Source organism: Theobroma cacao, chromosome 9 (assembly GCF_053813885.1).
Source record: "Theobroma cacao isolate CCN51 chromosome 9, ASM5381388v1, whole genome shotgun sequence".
Lineage (NCBI taxonomy): Eukaryota > Viridiplantae > Streptophyta > Magnoliopsida > Malvales > Malvaceae > Theobroma > Theobroma cacao.
The window spans coordinates 45,580,025-45,594,804 of NC_142647.1; positions in this window are offsets into that span (position 1 = coordinate 45,580,025).

Genomic DNA, 14,780 nt, shown 5'->3' on the forward strand with positions numbered 1-14,780 from the left:
CCTAGGGAATACTTAGTTGGGGACATGATTTAGGCCATCTTTGGACCATTTGAGCCTAAAAAGCCAACCTTGTTAAATTTTTATCCCTGGTATACCCCTTTTAAGTCTAATTTTCCTTTCTTTGTTTAACTACATAATAATTGAGCCTAGCCTTAAAATTAAATTTTCAATTTTGCAACCCTCACTCCTAAGCATTTATATTGTTTTAGGAAATATAGATTCAGCTAAATGTTGAAAAAAGTGAAAAGGTGATGTTGATGTGAAAAAAAAAGTTCAAAATATGAAAAATAACCCCACTGCCTACAATACAAAAAAAAAATTTGAGGGTGTGAAATTATGAAATTTTGAAAAAAAAATATGTGTTATAGAAAAAAAAAGTTCAAATGTGGAAGAAAAAGTGTACTAGGAGATGGAGAATAGAGCTTTATATATATGTCATAAAATAATTATGTGCTTAGGATGATTTGAGCCACATTAATATCCTGTATCATACCTTGACCCTAGCCATATATTACAAGCTTTATAAAGTCCTATTGATCCCTAGCTTAGTGTTAGTCTGCATTAGTGGAGAAAGAGATGAAAAGTAAACCTATGGAGTTCTAGTGCTAATTTGAAATTTGTGTTGGCATAAACTCATCCGGATATCATGATATTGTTGGTAAAAGAGCTTACACACACACACACGGAAATCCATGCAAGAATGTGCTTGCATTAGAATTGAAATATGAATTTGAGTGAGGCTTATATTTTTCCTTCGATTAATGATTGATAGACATACTTTTGAGAAAATTGTAAAGAATCATTGAGTTAGTGAACTTTATCTCTAGTAGTTGTAGTATTAGTAATAGTAGTAGTAGTAGTAGTAGTAGTAACTATATTTATTTTTCATTAACTAAATTTGATTTTCATATGATAGGTTCTTTTTTATGTTTTGATCGAAAACTAGCAAAATATTAAGTTTGGGGGTGTGATAACTTTATGATATAGAGTTATTTGGGCTTAATTTTGATAATAATTTATCTTAATTCTTGTAATAATGCATAGAAATTAGTAGATTTTGTTTAATTATTTTAAATTAGTTATTTTAGGTGGGTCAATCTAATCTTACTTAATTTTATGCTTAATTTGGTGTTAATGTGGTTAAGATAGGTTGTTATTGATTTATTTGTGCTTTTGTAGGTGTTTGATGAAAGAAGAATTTTAATGGAAGAAGGAGAGCTATTTTAAGGTGTAGACTTCTAATGCATATGTTTTAGTATTTTGGCCATAACTTTCTCTACAGAACTCCAAATGAAGCGATTCTTGATGCGGGGGAATTGATTTTTAATTCTTTCTTGTTAATGTTAATACCAAGCATTCCTAATCTTACTTCAATTTTTTCTTTTTATTTTCAGATACTTTTGATTGAGGTGATGAACTATCTATGGCCATCTAAACAATTATTGCTTAGGAGGGTTGCTAGTGATTTTGCATTGGATGCAATCAGTGTTTTAGCCACTCAAGTAGATGCTTTATTTCAAAAAATTAACACTTAAGGCAATAATGCTTTTCAAAGTGCTTTTGTGACATGTGAGCTTTATGGAGATAGGCATTCAAGTGATTGTTGTCCAGCCTTTTACGAATCAATGCAATTTGATGGAAGCTTCGATGGGCAACAAAATAAGTCATACTATAACAATTAAAACTCAAGATGGAATCACGAAAATTTTTCATGCAGTAATGATCATGGTTCTACATATTCATCACAGCCTATTTTCCATAATGGTTTTCAGCCACAAGTTAGAGCTCCTATGCTGGAGAACAAGCCTTCAATAGAGGGTATGTTCATGCAATTCATGACAAAGACTGATGTTTTCATGACAAAGATAGATGCCTTCATGACAAGGACTGATGCCATCATTCAAAATCAGGCAAAATTAATCTGAAATCTTGAGACACAAGTGGGTCAACTAGCTAGTGCCATCAATAATAGACTTTAAGATGATGGAGATAAAGTAGATCAAGGAAATACTTCCAGCAATCAAGTTCAAGATGAAGAAATTAAGCAAGAAGAGGAAATATCTACATCACTACAAGTCAAGCCATATGCGCCTCCCATTATTTTTCTAGATACAGTTGATGAGTTACCTAAAGACGTTTTAGCAAAAGCACATTATTCAAGAAAAACTCAATTTGAGAAGTTGGATAAAAGTCAGCCTATTCCACCACCTTGGGTTAAGCAAGCATCAAATCTTGAGTTAAAGCCATTACAACCTCATTTTCAGAGGAGGCTACTTTCATACCTCAAACTATTTCCATGCAAACTCAAACCTCCTTAAAGGGGTGCCATAAAAAAGCTAGTGACTATAAAGAAGTGCTTCTTGGGAAGCAACCCAAGCACTCTAACTTACTTTCTTTTATTTTCTTTTATTTATCTTTATTTATTTAATTATTAAATTATTAACACTCTTTTTTATTTTTGCCTGTACATGTTAAAAAAAACAAAAACAAAATAAAAAATTGACAAAGATGACAATAAAAGCAAGGAGGATGATTAAAGCTTCTCTAGATTCATCCAATCATCAGAGGAGTATTGTTTATCTTTCCTTTATTTTTTCTAACATTGAAGATAATGTTTAGTTTAAGTTTGGGGGGTGAATTTATTTTTCTGATGGTGAATATTTTGTGAAAGTTTTAGATTTAATTTTATTTGCATGTTTATCTAGATTTATAAATAATTTAGGATTAGTTGGTAAATGAATTTATTATTTGTTAGAATCTTAGGAATCTAGAGTAAAGTTGTGCCGATTTTTTTTATGATTTCTCTATCCAATGATGCTAACTAGTTGTCTTAAATTCTTAACTTTTAGTGAATAAGGTTTTTGTTTGGATTCATGATAAATCTTTTGTTAAGTATCATTCTTAGGACGTGATTTTCACAATTTTGAGCACTATATCTTTTATTTTGAATTATTATGAATATTTAGAGAAGGTTTATATTGATGTGAATTTTAAATTATGTCATGAATTCTAGATTTGCTTGCTTTTACCTCGAAGTGAAATCCTAGGCAATACTTAGTTAGGGAGATGATTTAGGCCACCTTTGGACTGTTTGAGCCTAAAAAGCTAACCTTGTTAAATTTTTAATCCCCCGTACACCCCTTTTGAGCCTAATTTCTTTTTTCTTTATTTAACGACATAATAATTGAGCTTAGCCTTAAAATTAATTTTTCAATTTTGCAACCTTCACTCCTAAGTATGTATATTGTTTTAAGAAATATAAATTGAGCTAAATGTTGAAAAAAGTGGAAAAGTGATGTTGATGTGAAAAAAAAAAGGTTCAAAATATGAAAAATAACCCCACTACCTACAATTTAAAGAAAATAAGTTTGGTTGTGAAATTGTGAAAAAAAATGTGTTGAATGAAAGAAAAGTTCAAATGTGGATGAAAAGTGTACTACGAGAAGAAAAATAGAGCTCTATATATAGGTCTTACAATAATTATGTGCTTAGGGTGATTTGAGTCACATTAATATCCTTTATCATACCTTAACCTAGCCATACATTACAAGCTTTATAAAGTCCTATTGATCCCTAGTTTTGTATTGGTCTACATTAGTGGAGAGAGAAATGAAAAGTAAACCTATAGAAATCTAGCACTAATTTCAAATTTGTGTCGGCATAAACTCATCTGGATGTCATGATATTCGTGGTAAAAGATTACACACACACACAGAAATCCATTTGAAAATGTGCTTGCATTAGAATTGAAACATGAACTTAAACGAGGCCTATATTTTTCCTTTGGTTAAGGATTGATAGACCTACTTTTGAGAAAATTATAAGAAATTATTGAGTTGGTGCACTTTATCTCTAGTAGTAGTAGTAATAGTAGTAGTAGTAGTAGTAGTAGTAGTAGTAGTAGTAGTAGTAGTAGTAGTAGTAATAGTAGCAGTAGTAGTAGTAGTAGTAACTATATTTATTTTAGTTTTCTTTAACTGAATTTGATTTTCGTAACTTAGTTTCTTTTCTATATTTTTCTCGAGGAATAGCAAAATATTAAGTTTGGGGGTGTAATAAATCTCTAATATAGAGTTATTTGGACTTAATTTTGATAATAATTTGGCTTAGTTCTTGTAATAGTGGATAGAAATTAGTAAGTTTTTATTTAATTATTTTAAATTAGTTAATTTAGGTGAGTCAATCTAATCTTAGTTAATTTTATGATTAATTTGATATTAATATGGTTAAGATAGGTTGTTTTTGATTTATTTGTGTATTTGTAGATATTTGATGAAAGAAGAATTTTAATGGAAGATGGAGAGCAATTTTAAGTTGTAAACTTTTAATGCATATATTTTGATATTTTGGCCATAACTCTCTCTCCAAAGCTCTAAATGAAGCTATTCTTAGACCATTGGAAAGATAAGAAAAAATCTACAACTTTCATGTTTACCACTTCACCCAGTTCGGCCTGGAAGGTGGTAAAAAATCTTATTAAATATGACATACTGTAGCAGTCCTAGAGTAATTACGTTTTCTGTTAATTAATTGGGCAAAGTTGCGACTCACATAGTCTGATGAGGAAATCTTAGTTAAAATTAACTTTTTTCTTCACCCAACTTGGCCTAACTTCAAAACTTATAAAAACAACCTTTCAGAGGAGAAAAGAGAGAGAAGGAAACACTGGATTAAAAGTTGAGAGTCAAGTCGCAAAGTCATTGAAGCTGAGAAGATTTTGAAGGATTCAAGAAGACTTGGAAGATCAAGATTATAATTCTTGAGTTTATCTTTTATATTATTTTTTTATTTTCCTAATTTGTTTTTATTGTTTAAACTTTATTCAATGATAATGTGTGACTTGATGAGGAACTAAATTATTAACCTAAGATTATGATTGAACTCAATATGTAATCTAAATTATTTATCTTTTCTTTTGCTTATGTTTAATGGATTTAAGTTGTTTATTTTATTCTATTCTTAATGCTTCTAATTGCCTGATCACCAATTAGATTGAATTGAAAACCTAGGTTAAACCTTGACAAAGGAGATTTAAGTAGACCTTGAATAGAATAGCGTATGATCGAATACAATTAATTGATTAGGTGGTTTGCTTTGCATATAGGGTAGATATACACTTATAAGCCATGCATAGTCAAGATTAGAGCAGAAACTTAATGAACCTTTCTTCAATATAATTTGCATAGACATATAGTAAATTAATTGGGAGAGGTATTTTTATGAGAAACTCAACAGAGACTTATAAATAATTTAAGACTCTAGGTTAGTAATTTAATCCATTAAACTGAGTTAAGAGAAAGAGACAATAATCAGATGAAGTATTGACAGACATCATAATCTTAGATCTGGTAGTTGATTGAAGTTTCAGTTTAGTGGTTTCAATTTTTCTTTTTAATAATTTTAAAATTTTGTTGTTTGAATAAAATTAAGGTGTATTAATTTTAGTAGTTAATAGTAGGAATTAAAACAATTCTCCATGGGAATGACACTCTATTCATTATTATATTACTTGTTAATGATGCGTGCACTTGCGTGAGAAATCAACAACAAGTTTTTGGACCCTACCCTGGTGCAGACTTAAGATATTTTAACACTCGATAGGCTACTGTCAAATGCTATTGTTTTAGTTTTTCCATGAATTGTGATAATACCTGACTAGTATATAAAATAGCTATTTTGGTAAATGGCAGGAATAAAAGTTTGCCTACCAGTTGCTTATATCTTGTCGAATCTACAAGCTCATCACTATTAGTAACTCTATTAAGCTTATGACTGTAATCTATAGGTGCAGTGAATGGCTTAGCCTTTTGCAAACCAAATTCTTCTAAAAGATATAGTGTGGCTCCATGCAACCTCGAAACCTAGAAAGTACTTCAATTACCTAAATCATTTAGCTTGAATTAAGAGCTCAAATACTGTTTAACATGATCGGTAGCTTGTACTATGGTTCTTGCAATGACAATATCATCAACATGGACCAATAAGGCAATGAACTCACCATTAATAGTTGTCATTGTAAATAAAGAATAGTCTGTCAAAATTTAAGTGAAGCCATACTTTGGCAGAGAAGTAGTGAACTTAGAATTCCACTGTCTTGAAGCCTACTTAAGACCATATATTGACTTATAAAGCTTACAAACTAACTTGGAACCAAGTGGATACTCCCCCTCAACTAAATCACCTTGGGGAAGATCCATATAAACTGTTTCTTCTAAATCTCCGTTCAAGAAAGCATTATTAATATCTACTTGTGATAGAAACCAACCTTTGGTAGCTACTAAAGCTAATAAAACTCTCACAATAGTTTACTTTGCAACAAGGCTAAATGTTTCTTGACAATCAAAGCCTTCATTTTGATTGTAACCCTTAACTACTAATTGTGCTTTATACCTTTCTACAATACCATCTACATTCATTTTCACCTTAAACACCCAATTGCAACCTATGGCAAAGAAATGACTAGAAAGAGGCACAACACTCCATGTTCTATTATCCTTCAATGCTTTCAATTCACATTTCATGGCATTTTGCTAGTGAGAATGTTTAATAGCTTAAGCATATGTAGCAGGTTCATATATTTGAGATAATATAGTAGTAAATGTCTTATGAGCAATAGATAACTGATTATAAGAAAGAAATTTAATAATAGGATGTGATATTACTAAATGAGAAAAAGAAGGAAGTTCAGTTTAATAGACATCAAGGTATTTAGGAACATGCCTAGTTTTATTAGTTTTTGTAGGCAATGAAGTAGTATCAGTAGCATGATCAATTGGTGCAATAGTTGACTCTATATTGCGATATTCAATGACAGGTTTAGAAGAATAAGGTTGATCATGAAAAAATTCTAATTGAGAAACAGTGTCAAAGAATATAGCAGGTGTAAATGAAGATGACTTAGCTGTGGAATGGAAATTTGGTGGGAAATCAAAAATATCATGAGCTTAAATGCCAAAATTAAAGTCATGCAGATTAGGTGTTTGTGAACATGTAAAACTAATGTGAGTTGTTCTACAATGACTAAAAAGGAAAAAATATGCTCATGAAAAAACTATATTCTTGGATATAAGGAACTTGATTTCATCAATGACATAAATTGTATACCTTTTGATTATATTTTGATAATCGACAAATACATATTTGATTACTTTTTTGTCCAATTTTCTTCTATTTTGTGTTAATGTAGACATAAAACATAAGCTACTAAACACCCTAAAATGTTCATAAGAAAGACGTTTAAAGTAAAGCATTTCATAAGGTGATTAATCATGCAAAACCTTTGTTGATATCCTATTAACTATTTGAGTAGTTGTAAGAACAGCTTTTCCCCAAAAAGGAACAAGCAAACAAGACTAATACATCAATGCTCTAGCTAGTAGAAGAACATGTTGATGTTTTCTCTCAACGATCTCGTTTGTTGAGAGGCTTCCACACAAGACATTTGGTGTATTATGCCATGTTTTTCATAAAAATCAGGAAGTTTAAACTCCCCACCATGATCAATTCTGAAGTATATAATAGTGGTTGAAAATTGATTCTAAACATATTTGTGAAAAACTGATAAAATAGTTGACACATCTAACTTGTTTTTCATTAAGAAAATCCAAGTAAATCTTGTAAAATCATCCACCAAAGTAAGAAAGTAATGTTGACCTTTTATAGTTGGAACTGCATAAGGTCCCCAAACATCTACATGCATAATTTCAAAAGCATAAGTTGTATTTTTTATATGAATAGGGATGGTAATCTTTTCAATTTAGCTATATGACAAATTTCACATACTAAGCTCTTTGAGCTATCAATTTCAAGACATTGTTTGTGAATGAGACTTATTTTATCTGAATGTCTATGGCTTAGCGTAAAATGCCATAAACCAAACTGCTTAGGAGCTATTTTACAAGAATTGATAGAATGCTTAAAAGAATAATGTACAAAATTATCAAGACTAAACATTGCAAGATAATTTTCATCTTGATAATCTTGTAAAAAGTACAATCCTGAGGACACTATAGCAATCCTAATCACCTTCCATGAGAAAAGATCATAAATAACACACATTTTTTCAATAAAAAGCACATAAGTTTCTGGTAAGATGTTGACTTAGTTACTGATATAAGGTTGAAATTGAATGAAAGAACACACATGACATAATGCAAAGTCAACAATGATGTTAATCTAACTGTTCCTCTATGAGTTACAAGAGCCTTAGCATTGTTTGGCAACTAGACATAGTAATCTTTCACTGGTTTAGCAAAACTAAAATTATCCAAAGAGCAAGATATGGGATCACTAGCTCTAGTGTCTACAACCTAGGAATTATGCCTAAACATGGCATTGTTAACACTTTTATACCTAAGTGGGATGTTATTTGTGTTATTGAAATAAGCAATACTAGATATAATGTGAGATATTTGCACAAATTGTGATAATGGCTTGACTATTCACATTGAGATTGACTCTATAAATAGAGTTAGTGGTAATCAAATATGGTTCTTGGGTAACGCCACTAGTTGTTGAGATAATGGGTGAGGTAGAGATGGTTAAGTTATTGGAAGGGCTAGTGAAGGAGGTGGTTGGTGAAGCATTAGCCATGAGAAAAAAAATGAAAAAGTTAACCAAGAATTTTAGAGACTCATTGGAGCTTAGTGTTGCTCTGATACTGATAATTCTATGATATAGAGTTATTTGGGCTTAATTTTAATAGTAATATAACGTAGTTCTTATAGTAATGCATAGAAAATAGTACGTTTAGGTAAATTATTTTAGGTTAGTTAATTTAGGTGGGTCAATCTAATCTTAGTTAATTTTATATTTAATTTGGTGTTAATGTAGTTACGATAGGTTGTTACTGATTTATTTATACTTTTGTAGGTGTTTGATGAAAGAAGAATTTAATGAAAGATTGATAGCAATTTCAAGTTGTAGACTTGCACTGCACATATTTCAGTATTTTGGCTATAACTCTCTCTACAGAGCTCTAAATGAGATGATTCTTAGACCATTGGAAAGATAAGAGAAAAAGATACAACTTTTATGTTTAACTCTTCCTCCAGTTCAGCATGAAATGTGGTCAAAAATCTTGTCAAAGTTAATAAACTATAGCAGTCCTAGAACAATTACAATTTCTAATTGGGCAAGACTGCAACCCACATAATCTGATGAGAAAATCTTAGTTGGAATTGGCTTCTTTCTTCACTCAACTTGGCCTAACTTCAAAGCCTATAAAAACAACCTTTCGGAAGATTTTGAAGAAAAAAAAAAAAGAGAACGAGACACTAGATTGACAGTTGAGATTCAAGCCACAAAATCATTGAAAAACAAGTCTCATTGGAGCTGAAAAGAAATTGAAGGATTCAAGATGATTTGGAGATCAAGAGTTTCACTCTTGGAGTTTCTTTATTCTTTATTTTACTTGGTTTAAGTTTCAATGTTTAAACTTATTTTGGTGATAATGTGTGACTTAATAGGAAACTAAATTGTTTATCTAAGATTATGATTGAACTCAATATGTATTCTGAATTATTCATCTCTCTTTTACTTATGTTTGATGGATTTAAGTTGTTTATTTTATTCTGTTCTTAATGCTTCTAATTGCCTGATCATCAATTAGATTAAATTGAAAACCTATGTTAAACCTTGACAAAGGAGATTTAGGTAGACCTTGAATAGAATAGCATATGATCGAATGCACTTAGTTGATTAGGTGATTTGATTTGCATATAGCGTAGACATACACCTATACGCCATATGTAGCTAGGATTAGAGCACAAACTTAATGAATCTTTCTTCAATTTAATTTGCATAGACATATAGTAAATTAATTGAGAGAGGTATTTTTATGAAAAACTTGACATAAACTTGTAAATAATTTAAGACTCTAGGTTAGCAACTTGATCTATTAAATTAAGTTAAGAGAGAGAGACAATATTCAGATGAAGTACTGAGAGACTTCATAATCTTAATCTAGTAGTTAATTGAAGTTTCAATTTAGTAGTTTTAATTTTTATTTTTAATAATTTTAAAATTTGATTGTTTGAATAAAATTAAGGTGTGTTAATTTTAGTAGTTAATAATAAGAATGAAACAATTTTTTGTGAGAACGATACTCTATTTATTACTATATTACTTGTTAATGATACGTGCACTTGCGTAAGAAATCAACAACAAATACCATATGAGATATTTGCACAGATTGTGATAATGGCTTGACTATTCACATTGAGATTGACTATATAAATAGAGTATACAGTGTTGAAAAGAATAGAAAGGAATAAATTCAAAATTGATACAATCCCAAGAATACTAAGAGATTTAAGTAGAAAGATATGTAATGTCATGGGAATCATGTGTAGAATCAAGGGAATTAGTCAACGATCATTTTAAGGAGAAGATTTTGCTTTAGTATATAATACTTGCAAAGGCAGAGTTGACTAAGGAAGGTTTTGTCCACTACTTATTTGGTGAACTGTCATAAAGTTCATCATTGTTTATGCCAATTTCATTGAGAAATGTCATTAATTTCTAACAACTATATTATAGAGAGTTATTTTCACACATTTTAGGGGCTTTAGTAGACAGATCTTTGAGATTTTAGGTTTGGATTTTAGGATTTTAAATATTTTTCTAGTTAAGTATGATTACATGTTGAGTAATTAATTTAAGTTATTTTAGTTTAATTTTATGTTATTTTATTTTAAATTACTTTAAGAGTAGTTATTATTGATTTCTCTTATTACTTTTGTAAGAAATTTGATGAAAAAGGCTCATTTGATAAAAATCCATGCAAGTAAGGTGATGGCTTTATTTGTATATATTTCGGTTTTTTGACCATATCTCTATATCAAAAACTCCAAATAAGGTGGCTCTTAGACCACTAGAATTCTGAGAGAAAGGGCTATAACTTTGATGTTTACCACTCCACTACTTATTTGGAGAACTGTCATAAAGTTCATCATTGTTTATGCCAATTTCACTGAGAAATGTCATTAATTTCTAACAACTATATTATAGAGAGTTATTTTCACACATTTTAGGGGCTTTAGTAGACAGATCTTTGAGATTTTAGGTTTGGATTTTAGGATTTTAAATATTTTTCTAGTTAAGTATGATTACATGTTGAGTAATTAATTTAAGTTATTTTAGTTTAATTTTATGTTATTTTATTTTAAATTACTTTAAGAGTAGTTATTATTGATTTTTCTTATTGCTTTTGTAAGAAATTTGATGAAAAATGCTCATTTGATAAAAATCCATGCAAGTAAGGTGATGGCTTTATTTGTATATATTTCGGTTTTTTGACCATATCTCTATATCAAAAACTCCAAATAAGGTGGTTCTTAGACCACTAGAATTCTGAGAGAAAGGGCTATAACTTTGATGTCACTTCACCTAGTTTTGATCAGAGCATGGTCAAAATCCTTATCGAACTTGGAGCATTGCAGCAGTTTGCACAAGCTAAACATCATGCAATGTTTTGCACATATCTTTACATTAAGAAGTCAAAATGATGTAATTCTTAGACCATTAGAAAGATAAGAGATAGAGATACAACTTTTTTGCTACCAATTTACCCAGTTCGTCTTAAAAAAAGGCAAAAATCACATCACAAGATAAAGCAATGTAACAAAGACAGCATAAGAGAGGAGCACCATAGTGCCACCCAAGAGTAAGGCGTTGCGGAGCCCGACGACTTACCAAAAATCTATTTTGACGAGATTTTGGAAGTTAGGGCTTTTGAAGCCTATTTAAAGGGTCTTTTTCAGAGGTTTTGGGAGGAGGAAGCACCAAGCAACTACTCCGGAGAAAAGGAGCCAAGAACAAAGCAAGAAAACAAAAGATTTTGAGAGATAATTGAGATTGCAAAGCTTTTATAATTAGTCTTTTTCTCTACTTTTATGTTCTCTTATTTTCTTTGACTTGGATTCATGGCTAAATTTCTTTGGATAATGTTTTTATTAGATATTACGAGCTAAACTATTTTTGTAGGGTTGTGGTATATTTCAACATGTAGTCTGATATTAGTTTCTCTTTTATTTACTATGAATGGGTATAGTTTTGCTTATTCAAATTTGTTCTTAATGCTTTTGATTGCTTGGCCAACAATTAATTGATTTGTAAATCTAATTGAGACTCGATAAAGAGATTTTAGATTGGACTAAGATTTGAATAGTGCATGTTCACGTCATTTAGGTAATCTAATTCGCGATTCAGGTAGACATACGTCTGTCATACATAACCAAATTAGAATACTAGCTTCAGGAACCTGATTTAATTGATTCATATAGACATATAGTGACCCAATTAAGTTAAATATTTGTGTAAGTATCTCGATGGAGACTTGTACATAGTTTTGGATTCTAGATTAGTAAAACCACCCATGAATATAAATAATAAGAGAATGTGGTATCAGATGAAGTGTTGAATGAACTTATAATCTTAGGTTTTAGTCTATTACCTTTCCCACTAATTTTAATTTCTTTTAGTTAACTTAGTGCTTGTTTTAATTTTGTTTTAATTAATTTTTTAAAAAGTTTAGTTACTTAAATAAGATTAATTTATTATAAATTTTAGTACTCAGTAAAGATTTAGGAAAAAATTTTCGTGGGAACAATACTCTATTTCATCATTGTATTACTTGTTTGATACATACACTTGCGTGTGCAAAATCAATAGCAATTTTTGAACTTGATACTTGATGAGTGATATCTGAGACATTGAGTTTATGCCAACAACCTCTTCATCTTGCTCATATTGCATTGAAGTCTCTATAAAAGTATTATTTCCAACAGAAACATGGTTAACTATTGGTTTCCTTTTCTTGTAATTACCTTTTACCTTGGTAAATTTGAAATCTTCTAGAAATCCAAATATTCTGTAACACTTCTCTTTCAAATGACTTTTCTTTCCACAATGATTACATACCAAATCAACTCTATTTTTCTTCTATTTATCCATGGTTGATATCATGGCAGATGACTCTAGAGCTAGAATTAATTGTGTCGAAAGACTTCTCTGAGATTCCTCATTTAGAACCATGTTATATGCCTTATCCAATTATGGAAAAGGTTCCATGGATATTATCTATGACCTTAGTACTGAAAACGACTCATTAAGTCCATTAAGGAACCTGAAAACTATATCTTTTTTATATTGGTTCAAGTACTTATTGAAGCAGGTTGGATTACACTTACCAAACTCACAATGTGGTAAAGGCATAAAATGCCTCAACTCCTCCCATATGCCTTTTAATTTAATAGAGTATGAATATACACTTCTAGTGCCTTGTTTCACATTGCCTAACGTGTATTGTAAGTTGTAGACATGTGTGTCATCAAGGTGTGCAAAATTCTATTTCAAAGTATTCCAAATGTCAATTGCAGTATCCATGTGGAAAACTGTAGATGCAATTGGTGGTGATATTAAATCCAATAGCCATGCTACTATGAGATAATTACATTTATTCCATCAATTATATAAAGGATCAGTTATGTTTGGTTTAACAATTGTCCCATCAATGGAACCAGTGTTATTCCTTATAGAAAAAACCAAGAAAAAAGACATACTCCAAGCTATGTAGTTGCTAGATGTAAGTCTAGGATTCACCACAACAAATCCATAATTATCACTATGATGCACATAACAAATAATTATGGATCCTTTAAATGTGAATTGCCATATCTAAGGTTTGAAGCTACATTTTCTACTTTTTGTGTGTTTTCAACCATGAATACCAAATTCCACATAGATTCAAGAGCAAACAACAATTAAGTACTAACAGATCATGATTCAAACACAATTGAGAAAATTCTAGAGAAAATCTTGTCAGAAAAAAAAACCCTAGAAATATAGAGTCAAGAACAAGATCTACTAACAAGTGAAAAAAAGAAAATTTTGAAACCATTCAACATATTGAATGAGATGAATCAAATACAAAACTTCAACTTATCTAAAGAAGAATTGCATCCTGAAATCCCTATCTTATATCAGTAATTCTAATACCGTGTGAGAATCAAGGAAGCTACGAGAAGAAGTTTTGTGGAAAGAAGAAATTTTCTCTCATTCCTCAAAAAGAAATTATTTACAGAGTGTGGTATTTATGCAAAAAAATTAAGCCTTGAAAATTTAGTTACAAAAGGAGGGAAAATATTTAGCTACCTAAGAAAACAGTAAAGTAAATACAGTGTGTTTTTACACTCTTAAAAAAAACATTCCTCCTTCAAACAACACGTGATCTCCACATGTTGTCCTGGAGTCTTGCTTTCTTCATTCTTCACTGATACAGCAATCAAAGGCTTCTGATCTCAGACTCATCTTCAATATTCTATTCTCCTGGAAATAAGAGATAAAGCAACTTGTGAGTCAGTTTCTACAAAAATCTTGATTTCAGCGTGTGGCCAAAATATTTATGGTAGCAAAGGATCCAGTTTTCCCTGTGATCTCTGATAATCCCTCCAGCACCAGCTTGGCTAGGATTTGTTGAGAGCAGAGCTTTCAAAGTTGAGTTTGAAGCTGCCATAAGGGCCTGGTGGCGGTTCCTATTTAACTCGGACAGTAGCATTGCAACCACCTTGAGTGGCCCAGAATTCAGCTCTTTTCCTTTTGATGGATAAGGCAAGATCCTCTCTTCTGCTAATGGTACCACCAAATATCTTATTGTTTCTCTGAAGCCAAAATAGCAAAGTGAAAGACCACTCTCCAAGGAACATTCCACCCAAAGGAATTTTCTTTAGAACAGAAATTGGTGAGCCACAAGTTTAAATCGAGGCTAAAGCAGTTTAGAT